The sequence below is a fragment of the Uloborus diversus genome, chromosome 1 (genome assembly GCF_026930045.1).
Source record: "Uloborus diversus isolate 005 chromosome 1, Udiv.v.3.1, whole genome shotgun sequence".
Lineage (NCBI taxonomy): Eukaryota > Metazoa > Arthropoda > Arachnida > Araneae > Uloboridae > Uloborus > Uloborus diversus.
In genome coordinates this window covers 155,732,302-155,744,588 of record NC_072731.1, presented here as the reverse complement: position 1 = coordinate 155,744,588, position 12,287 = coordinate 155,732,302, and positions in this window count along the sequence as shown.

Here is a 12,287-nt window from a genome sequence, read left to right as displayed (position 1 = left end):
TAAGTCAAAAGACCTAGGGTCAGTATAAAAAGTTAAATTTTTTAATTTTTGACTAATTTTTTTTTTGCCTCAAACTTTCAATATCTTAGCTGTGCATCTGATTTTGAACATTTTGCAATTGGAAGTATGCATGTAGGACTAACGGTTTCGAGATTAGAGGTCTTGCAGGTTAAAACGGAGCGCCCTGTATAGTTAGTTGAATTATCTAGGCGATTGCAAAATTGTTCTCAAACGTGTATTAAGCGCGCTAATCGCACATGATCTGCAAGCACACTTTCTAATTGCGTTCACTCTTATCAACTGCGTTCTTTATTCAAATAGGTTCTCTCTCTCTCTCTCTTAAAGTTTTTCATTTAGTTTGAATTATTTCAAACCATCAAAGTTATTACTTCAAATATAAATGAAGACTCTGTTTTTACATATAAACAACTTGAAAGGAAAGAAGAAAAACCGCAATTATAAGTTAAGGTTTTTCTTTAGTATCATAAATGAGATCAGCGTGAATTTTAATAAGTGCAATTGAATTCCAGTCAATGTAAGTCAAATAGTTTTCTGCATTGAAATTTACTGCAGGAATCTTGAATTCAAAAACATAGTTATCCAGTTTAGTCATTTTTTCCCTTTTCCCTGCTGTTGAAGGGCCCATCTCTTTCGCACGTTTTATATTGTTGGTCAGCATTGAAAATAGAAAGTTTTCTTGGCATGACTACGTTATTTATGTTATTTATTATTCTATAAATGCTAAAAGTATTCACTTGCAATCGGACGTGATAATTTAGATTAAATATTGTATACTCTGACAACATATTCTGTTAAAACTTTCTCTTTCTTTGATGGGCATTTTATCGAAACCGAAAAGCTCTATTTGCTGTCGTTAAACTTCTACTATTACCGCATTCTTTCGTAACAAGCAGAATGAAATATTTTCGTTTGAAATTCTATTCCCCATTTTGTAGATATACCATTGATCTGTACTAAGTACAGCAGGGGCAACCTCTACCAAAGATACATTTACATTTTAAAAGTTAACTACAGCCATATCTTCACAGGACTCCCCAATTTTAAACCATTTCCTTATGGCTCAGCGGTTATTTCCATTCAAATGTTGGATTAAATGACGTAAGTGTAATTCATTTGTATGAAATTCATAAATAAACCATTGCAAAGAACGTCAAATAGAAATCTCAATTTTTCCTTATGACTCCACTTTTAAAACCTGTATTGACAATTGTTTGCACTTTACCTACAGCTTGTTACTTAGAAACATCAATGATTTTCTTTCAAAAAGTTAATATGCGTATTTTAACGATATGAGAGCTACCAGACATAGGAGTTGCAAGGGTATCATACTTTGATTTAAGTTATGAGAGTAAAACAACTTGGTTTCTGTTGTTCTATCTTCTTTGGCAATCATTCAAATACAACTGTGAAGATCAGCAACAGACTCTGGGCCCAGCTTGGCTGGTTCTAAGTCAGTTAATCCCTATACAGCCGCTTCTGGTAAACTGTTCCAAGTACCCAAAATCCTACTAAAGTAATAATTTTTCCTAATTTCCGGATTAGCCTGATATTTGAATAGCTTAAACCAATGACCCCTTGCATGCAAAAATTTAAAACCCATTAACATCATTCATATTGATAAATTTAAGCAACTAAATTATGTCCCGACTCTCCTTTGCTCCAGGCTATGCATATTAAGGCTTATAAGTCCGGCATCATTATCTAAATATAAAAGTCCTCTTACTAGCCTAAAGGCCCTTCTTTGAGTCTTTTACGCTGAATTTTTTTTTCTTCCGATAAGGAGACTAAAACTGGATAAGATACTACTTACTAAAGAGGAGATCTAACCAAACTCATATATCTTTTAAAGCAACATTGTTAAGAGTTCACGCTGATCATCATCCTATGCTGCATTTAGAAGTTTAATTCTCATTTATGATGTTGAAAAAAAAATCTTGACTCATAACTGTGTTTTTCTACTTTCAAGTTGTTTATATTTAAAAACAGCGTCGTCATTTATGTTTGAAGTAATAATTTTAATGGTTTGTATTAATTCAAACTAAATGAAATGCTTTAAAAGAGAGCGGCAACCAACTAGAACAAGGAATGCAGTTGATACCAGTGAACGCAATAAGAAAATGCGCTGATTGAGCATGGGCGATTAGCATGCTTAATACACGTTTGAAAGCAATTTCGCAATCACCTAAATAATTCAACTAATTATATATTAAGCATTTATTTATCAAGAGTTTTATTTCCAACACACAGTTTCAAATGAAAGTTAATTACGTTTTATCATTCCATTTTCGACAATTTGGTGAAAAATCAGACTAATTACTTAAACTTCAAAGTCAAATGGGCAGTTAAAGATAGTATTTGATTTAGCTGAAATTTTGTACTATAAATAGGCTTGGTAATAGGCAACTTTTCCGCATATAGGCTTTGCATATTTCTCAATTTCGATTTTTTCACTCCACCCTACTGTACATGCTTCTAATCGTTTAAATTTTATGTTCTGCCCGTGTTACTTTGGCATGCCAGATATATTCCCATTAAGAAACGTTTCTCTTTTAAATATTTCTTTCCTTGTTACAAAATGATGAGTTATAATTGAAAGCCTTAGAAGCAACTTGTTCTGATAAATAAGCAGTGGAGGAGATCTGAGTATGAGATAGCAAATCCTTCTCTAGAGATTTCGACAGAATACCACCAAGATGTCACGCATGTTCTACTACACTGTAATCATCAAAAAAAAACTTTTCATTTTAGAAAACGTTATAAAAATAAGTTTATAAGCTTCTCGTTTAATTCATTCCACCATCAAAATTATAAACTTGTTAAGAGGAGTAGGTAACCTATGGTAAATTGCTAACAGTTATGTACCTTTTTTTCAAAACAGTTTCATAGTAGAAACTTATAATTTTCAGTGTTATCAAGAGACATCTAAAAGTATACTGAAGTGAAGATTTTAATCAATTATCTTTATTTCATAATTTATTTAATTTTAAAGGTTTTTTTAAGTTAGTGTTTTTTTTTGACACCACTTTTTGATGAACTTTATCATGCTTCAAATTGATTTGATAGGGCTTTAGTTCAATCAATTACTGTAAAAAATTGATTTTCCATCAAAAGATGTTCAATCTCTAAAGGTTTTTCTCCCTCCTCTAAAATTTTAAAAAGTGTACTAAGCTGCTTTTGATGCTTTAAAAGTTACTCTTTTTTTTCTCAAAACTTCGCACGTTTTCTCATGCTCCAAAGAGATTTGGAATGCCTTCCGTTCAATCAGGTCGAAAACTACTGTGAAAAACCGGTTTACTGTGAATAACAATGTAATTTTTGAATGTTTTCTGTGAAATTTTAAGAGCTACTTTTGATACTAAACTCCTCGAAAGATAACTAATAGCTTTTTCAATTAGTTATCTGTTCGTGCAGTTGTTGTTGACGTGCCCATGGTGCAAAAAGGTTAGATGGAGCCAAAAGTACGAAGCACTATTTTGGCCACTCCGTTATTGTCGGAGAAAACGATGTCTTTGGTCCAGTTGATGTCAATGCTGAAGAAGGAAGATGTCATAGTTGGACAATAGAAGAGATGATGATTGGCTAGTTGTGTAAATGGACAGTGTGGACAGATTGACACATTTAAGTTCTGGACCCATCTGGCAAGATTTGTCTCTTAGGCATCAAGTTCTAAGTCTTGCAATGGTGGTGGTGACATCTCGGGAGCAGTTGAACTGTGCAGCTGGGAACTTTCCTCGTGGGCGAATTAACAGTATGTTCGTCAACTGCGTTGGCGTCGGCAAGTGTGGTTAAAGATGAGGTGGCATCGAGAGTTCTGACTCTTTAGCCAGAGATTTAGCATGTTCATTTCCGGCTATGCCTTCATACACTGTTAAAACTACAGGTTGCGTTTGGCACCTGTCAGGGGTGAAACGCTTGTTCACCAGCGACACCCGAAAGAGAGCCGAAATTGCACCCTTAGCAAGGGTGAAAAACTGGCTCCCTTCACCTAACGTGCACCGTAGGTGAAAAGATGGTACCCTAGGTGAGAAAAAAGGCACCTTTATTGCTTCCTATAGGGATTCCACCCCTCCCCCGTGTTGTGTGCGTTTTTGAATACAATTGTGTTTTATTTATTTTGATTTATATATACGAAGGCATTTGATCACATTTCAACTTTCGAACATAGTTTAGAAGTGTTCATGACTTTAATTTGTCTGTTCGTGCACTAACTTTCTTATATTCACACTTGAATTGCTCAGTAATTAATATGTTGTTGACAATTTTTACTATAATCCGTACCGAAAATGAACAGGGAAGGTATTTATCAATCATTTGCTGGAACAACCAGAAATATTAGGTAACATTAGATTAGAATTATAGGAAAATAAAAGCGTTTCATAAACGTTTAAAATTTTAATTGAGCGTAACTTATCAATACTTATTATAAAATTCGATATTTGAGTATCCTTATGCGTACAAGATAAATACTAATTTAAAAGCCCTTCTTTCCAATGTCAAGTTTTCTGTCAGATTAAAAATAAAAACGAGTAGATAACTACATTAGCTTCATGCAATAACGCCTGAGAAAGATACGTTAACCAAAACACGATGTGAAACATGAGTCAAACGCTGAGTGAGAGATTTCTTTTCACGCAGTTTTTTTTTCTCTGCCTTTTTGCTACTCTATTCGTTTCCAACGTAGTTATTTCATTGAGAAGAAATAGACATTGGTATATAGGCTGTTTACGTCGATGCATTTTTATTCCGGAATTAGCAATTCAATTATCAGCTGATTTAAACGTTTTTATTTTTAATGTTGTTGTTGTTCAAGATAGTACTGATAGATAGTTTTAGGTAACAGTTTTGCAGGATATAAATAACAAGACATTAAATGTTTAATAAGGTAAACGGAACAATAAGAGTTGTCAACATACTTTAAACACTTTAAATATGTTCGAAAGTTCTAAGAACTACAATATGATCAAATGCCTTTACTTACGCGAGATTTCGAAGATTAATCCACGAAATTTTCAGTTTTGTACTTCATTCAATGTGAAAGTAAATTTCGTTGCAACTTCCTTCGTTCGCCATTCAAACTGAAGTTTCGTTGGACGATAAGTCAGAGCGCATGCGCAAGGAGTCGCTCTCCTATTGAATGGTCTTTTAGCACGTTTGTTGACGTCGTTCACCCACTGAGGAACCAAAAGCACCTTAACGACACTTCCTAGCCTCTGTTTCACCCAGAGGCACTGTTTTTTCACCCTTGGGTGAAATTCTTTACCCCTGTGGAACTCTTGGTTTTAACAGTGTAGGCTGAAATCCACTGTAAAATACACTTGCCCATTTCCACGATGGTCTTAATGGTGTGTTTAATCTCTTGACTTAAAGAAGTGTTGCCTCCCTGTATGGCATGTAGTGCAGACTTGCAACCTGAGAAAATGATGATGTTATCAGATGGGTAACCTTGTGATGAGTTGTAGATGGAAAGAACTTCTCTGATGGCAACGAGCTCACTTATAAACTTGAGGCAATCTTTACCACAGGGAAATGTGCTTTGAGCTGCTGCTGTCGGGGTTTATGTAGAAGATGTCAGCAACTCCTCTGTCAATTTGAGTCTGAGGAACTGTCCGAGTACACTGCCGCCATTTTAGAAGCAGGACTCCAAGAGTTCAAGATTAATATTCACTGATGATGGTGGTCTGGTCAGGAAATTATCCATTCTTAAAATACATTTTACCACTTTATACCTTTACACGAGAGGAGTTGAATTCATTTCGTTACGCCGCGCCGTTACCGTGAGCATTTATTATTCTTCCTACTGCAAAAACAATTTTTTTCTAGTTACGTTGTCTGTACCACTTACCCGAATCTATGATAAACGCCTTCAAATTATCATCATGTGTTTGTGTACTGTGACTGCGGGTCTTGTGTTTGTTTTTCAGTACAAAACGTAATTGTCTCTCTGCTGCTTGCAGAATAATCACTTATCAGTTTCAATATCTAAAAACCTTTTTCTCAATATACAAAGCTTTCTGTCTGTAAATAAAGCATTTGGAGCTTCTCTAGCTACAATTCGATTTCTTCTAGATAAATCTTCCAATTCTAGTAGTATCGGTGCGACACAATTAATACCATGGAACCTTGCCATTCGTTTGTCTCTCTGTTAGTACTACTCATTAATTGTCCAATTTTTTCAAGTAGAACTGTAACTCGTTATTCGCACGTTTCTTCATGATTCGAGCTGCGTCTCTTAAGAGATGGTCAACAACTACGGATGAAATGGAGAAGCAATTAAAGAACTCAAGGAACTGCACTGGGAGTAAAATTCAGTAGAAAGGGTGGAAAAACTTTCTGCAGGTGAAAGAAAAGAATAGAAAATAAATTTACTGTCCCCATTTATTTTCCCCATCTCAATAAACTACTTTCCAAATTTTAACTTTTCGATATTTATTTAATTTTTGACTTTTTTTTTTTTTTTGCTTTTTGCGATATTTTTAAGATTAATTAAGCCTTCTTTCATGCTTTTTTCTTCTTTTTCTAATTTTTACTGAGAAAGTAGGCTAATAAATGATATTTTTTTTTAAAATGAAGTTTTGTAACTTGCGATTAGTCGAAGACACACTTATTGTTTTTATTGTAAATAATATTACGTTATTCTGATACCATCTACCTACAAACTACGATAGTTATTTCGTTTGTTTCTTTTTTAAATTTAAGGTTATAATTATTGAAATAAAAAACGTGCCTTTGGGCAAAGCGAGTGTAGGATTCAATCTTATATTTATTTATAATTTCTCGACTCGTGTGTTGACTTAAGTTTCCTATTTCAATAGGATAAGTATAACTTTAAAAAGTTATTTTTTTTGGATGACAATTAATTTAATCAGTTAGTTCTTTATGTTTTATTAATAAATGTGCTGACATTACATTTGATAACTAAAACTGGTTTATATATTTTTTTAATAATGGCAGGTTGCTAATCAACCATTTTAATCATTTGTAACTTCATATTTAATTGAAAAATGTACCAAATTACAATTAGTTAAGCTTACCCGCTTTGGGATCCCAGGTAGGGCGAAGCGGGTTTTTCAGATGTTTGTTAAGTTTGATAATAAAATTGGGTTTGAAATAATACAAAAATCACTTTTTATTTTGAAGTTCAAGAACCCTGCTAGGAAATAAAACCTAAATTTTTGCGAAAGAAGTTCAAAAACTACAATTTTCGAGCGTTCTTCGAAAATCTACCCGCTTTTGGACACCCTTCATTATGTTTCATATTTATTTACATTACCCAACACACCGCAATATAAAAATTTGACAAAATTTTATTAATGATAGAAATTTGTCTACGAAATAGTAAACTTTTAGGTGCAACGTGAACTAATGTGATGTAACGCTCTAGTATTGAGTTATAGTACACTGTTAAAAGCAGGGGTTCCAGACGAGTGAAAATATTCCCTCTAAGGTGAAAGCATAGTGCCTGAAGGTGCATCACAGGCTAGAAAATAGAGCAGAGGAGCCAGAACATCATGCAATCGCAGAAAGACTCATTGCGCATGCGCTTTTTGCCTTAGACATACATTCAACCACCTCAATATGGCGGACAAATGATGATTGCGTTTGTGTGTCTTTCACATTGAATGAAGTACACTATTGGATTAAAACCCAACTTTTCTAGGATTAATTATCCGAAATTACAAGTAAGTACAGCTTTTGATCACTTTGTAGCTTTTAGGGCTTTCAAACATAGTTAAGTGTTTAAAAGTGCATTTATTGCTTTTCACAGTAACCGTTAGTCTTCTAGTTCTCGTTTACTGTTACTATCGTGAAATTTCCATCATTCAAAACGCTACTAAAAATATCTATCATTATTTTCTTGAATACTCGATAAGCAGCTTTTATTAGTCATCAAAAGAACCTTAATAAAAATGTTTCTTGTGCTTCGTAGATTATAACATAAAGATAGCGAAAAAACAAATCTCTCTCAGTCTAGCTCTTTTTTTCTTTTTTTTGCTTTTTCATTCAAGTGTTAGAATCATTTCCTGTTAGCAGTCCTCGAGAGCCTTAGAACTTTCTTTTGGTTTTTTATTTAACTGTTGAAAAACTTTATGTGCAGTTTCTTTTGTTACTCTTGATTAACGTTTATGAAACGATTTTGTTTTTCCGTAATTGTAATATCCCTGAATATTTTTGGCTCATCATTAAAATAATCCATAAGTACAGCTATGCTTCATTTTCGGAATACGTCAAGTTTTAGTAAATGTATAATTTCTCACATGTTTTAAATAATTACTCGTTTTTAAATTATAACGTATTTGTGACAGATCTTTGATACAAGTGAAGGGGTAGATATTTATTGTTTTATTAATTTTTAACATTACTTTTTGTAAAAAAAAAAAAAAACCATCAGAACCCTGAATTTTTTCACATGTTTTTTAACGACCCCAGAGTTATTATTCATATTATTTATTTTATGATTCTTTAAGAAAACGATAAAGATTTCACCGGTCCGCAAAGTTTTTCATTTGCTTTTACCGCACCCGTGGGTCAAAAGAGGTTGAGAAACACTGAGTTAGAGCACGATCAGATGAATTAACGCTATGAGCACTTCTTAACTATGTTGAAAACTCTTAAATATGATCAAATGCTGTAATTACATGTTTTAATCATTTCCAATACCGAGTTCAATGTGAAAAATGTCCAAAACGTAGAATATCATAAATCAAAACAAAACTAAAAAAAAAAAGGTACACAACTGTACTTAAAAACGCACACAATACGGGGGAGGAGGATCTATAGTAAGGGTGCCATTTCTCTCTCCGAAGGATCCTTTTTTTCACTCCGGCTGTCTAGTTTTTAAAAGGTGCCTGTTTTTCACCCTATTTAGAGGTGCGATTTCGGCTCCATATTGGGTGCCGCTGGTGAACAAGCGTTTCTCCCCTGAAAGGTGCCGAATGCATCCTGTAGTTTTAACAGTGTAATCAATTGCCCAAAACATATTAACTTTGTTTTTTCAACAATCAAAACTTTTATTTAGAGCTAAAACAACCAATCAAATTTGATTAACATTATTGAAAATCATGTATACTTTTCTATTGTAGTATGAGACAGTAATATCTTGAAGTGTTCAAAATAATCATTCACTTTGATTTCACTTGTTTTAAAGGACAGGATAAGGATTATAGTCTTTTTTACGAGCCATAATAAATCGTTTGATGTAGTAAATATTCTTCATCTAGGCAGGTTGTAAAGCACGAAAGGTTTTTTATTTATTTATTTTTTTTTAAATACAGTTCAAGTTTTGTAATCTGCTAAATTCTAGAATGAAATGCTAATAAAAATACGAGTTTCAATGTGTGACTTTTCGTACCATACAAAAGATCATTTCCCAAGAGTTCACTTGTTAGGAGAGGTCCTGTTAGAAAAGAAGATTTTTTACGAGTCGTAATCAAGTTCTTGATCTGATAAAGGTTCTTCACCCGGGCAAATTGAGAAACCCGTGATTTTTTTTTTTTTCACGCAAGTTTTTCGAATTCTAGATGTTTGCATTATCTTTAAAACAAGTTTCCTCAAGGGACAAATCGCAAGATGAACTTTTACGTACGCACATTCTAGTTGAAAATAATTAAAAAAAAAATTAAGAGTACAGAAAAAAAAAGTCTTAAAAGTAATTGAAAGCCATTGCAATTTTTTGACAGTTTTCTCCGATGTGACAGAGGTTTCTTGCCGTCGTGTTGCAAGCCAAAACTTGCCAGATTTCCCAATATCCTCACTGTCCCCTAGTCGCGTGAGAGGAATCCACCAATCGTCAAATGTTTTGGCCACCGTCGAATCCTGTTCAGAAAAGTAAAAATAAAAAGTAGTAAAAATAAATTGGTTGAAAACGAAACTGGTGAAAACTGGTCACGGTCGTCATTCCAGATGGGATAGCGGCAGGGGACAATTAAAGGCCCCAGAGGAATGAGGTTTACAATCAGGAAATTGCGCCAATGCGAAAATGGATTATCTTGTCAGACGAATTCCTTTCGTTGAAAAGTTGGTCCACTGCTAGAGGAAATTCCACCAAAGAAATCCGCTCAACTCAAATGGATTGTTTGTTGCAAAGGATTGATTTCCCAATTTCAGAGGACTCGTTTATTTCAATGAACGTCACTAATGCTTTTCAAGTTCAGAAATCAAAGCCTAAAAATTGGGCTTTTTTTAAACTTTAATTCGTAATGTATTTCCATTTGAAGAATCTAATTGCAATGAAAAAACATTGATTTCACCATTTAAATACACGAGTTCAATTTTTAACTTACATAATGGGAAGCAAAATATTTAGTATTTTAAATTCTAGTACAGTGCTTCGCAACTAGAGGACAATCTTCCTCAGAGGGGCTCTTTGACTCCTCAAGGTGTTGATAAATTCCTGAGGGGCAATAGGGGGCGATGACTATAAAAAAATAATAACTTATAATACAAAGACAGCGAACATCGAAAACTGATACAAAACTAATTGTTCCGAGTTCAGACCAGTACTCACAAGAAAAAAAAAGATACAATATAAATCTCAGGTGCTTCCTCCTCACATTTTGGATTAACCTTTAGGAAGTATTTTATCAAAAAGAGAAAATTCCATAGAAAATGTACTTCTTGTATTTGAAAAGTACGTCAATGATCTTTGTTCAGTCTTTCCTTTAAAATACCTATCAGTTTGTTCTTGAAATGAAAGAAAAGGGAAAAACGGGGAAAAGGAACTTTGAATTATAGTTATTATTTCTGTTTATGGTGAAGAGTGACTGAATAAATTTGCTTTGACATTTAACTACAAATTAAAATTAAGCATTTATATTTTCAACCAAATCAATATTCGCCAGCGCCAACTTAGTTTTTTTTTTTTTCCTTCAAAGATGAAAATTGAGGAGGGGGCGATAGCTGTCAGTAATCCTCTAGAGCTCATAAAGGTTGGGAATTACTGTTCTTGGTTATAGCTGAAAGTAGGTGAATTCCTTTCAACGAATAGGGGAGAAAGTGGCACAGTGAGACAAGTGGAATTTTTCCTAAAATTCAAGCAGCAAAAATTTAAAAGTACTTAAGTGCAAAAAATTAAGCTGTAAGGCTGCGCCGTAGAGTCTAGCCATTGCAGCATTTCATCTTTCAGGGTAGCTATAGCCCTTTTTATTTTTGCTGTAGCTTTGCTGCATTTTTGCTACGTTTTACTTTTTTGAATTTGAAGTACAAATTATTATTCAATAATAAACATCGATGTATTAATTTAAAGCTGAAACTTTCACAATTGCATGTATGTAATGTTCGTTTCTTCATGAAAAATTTCGTGCAATTTTTGACTTTTGATTTAAAATTCTAATCTGGGGGTGCAGTGCGACAGCTTCCTATTTACCTCCAACATTCCTCACTATAAATTAAACATTTTAAAATAATGCAGAAAAAGAAAAATAAGACAAATTTAATAAGATAAATAAAAAGAATAAAGCATTTTTTTTTTATTTTCAGACTTGATCCCTTTTCGAATTTTGCAATTAAATTCACTTTGAAAAATTAAATTGGGTCATTCCATAGAAATGTCAACCACAGCCTCAGAATTTTTTTTTCACAAAGCCTTAATTGTGACCTATCATTTCATTCAGCATACTTTCTAGTACATAAATCCAGTAATAGTTTGACAAAATTTTATTCGGTGTTTTTCTTCTGGCTCTAAACGTGCGAGGTTGTAGAAAATTCTTAGAATGTGCAAAAAACATGCGTCTACGTTTTCTTGCGTAATGCAAAAATTTTTTAAACTTTTTAAAAGAACAATGTTTATTCTAAATGATTAGGTGTTGGCCCAATAAAATTGACTGCTCTTTTTGCATATATTATAAGATAAGTATTTTAATTAGTTTGGTTATTTCACTGAAAATATTTACGTTACGTTAGTCACAAAAATGTGCTATTTTCTGCTTAAAAACTAAACCAGTTGATTGAACCAAACAGCAATTTCTATTTTCTTACATCTGTGTTATATCTACTTACAAAATGCAAAATATTTATTTCAGTATTAATAGATATAAAATAATTAGTGTAGTAATTAGTATAAAGGTTGAAAAATACCATTAAAATTACATTGTATAGACCTTTTGTTTACTTAGAAAAATACTTTTTAAAAGGTCTTTATAAAGATACTTCCAATTTAAGGAATTATTAAAAAAGAAAAAAAGTGAGTAAAACAAAATGAGTACTCTGCTGAATGTGCATTCAACACAAGGATGTAAGCTTAAGAATTAAGATAATAGGAATACAGTCTT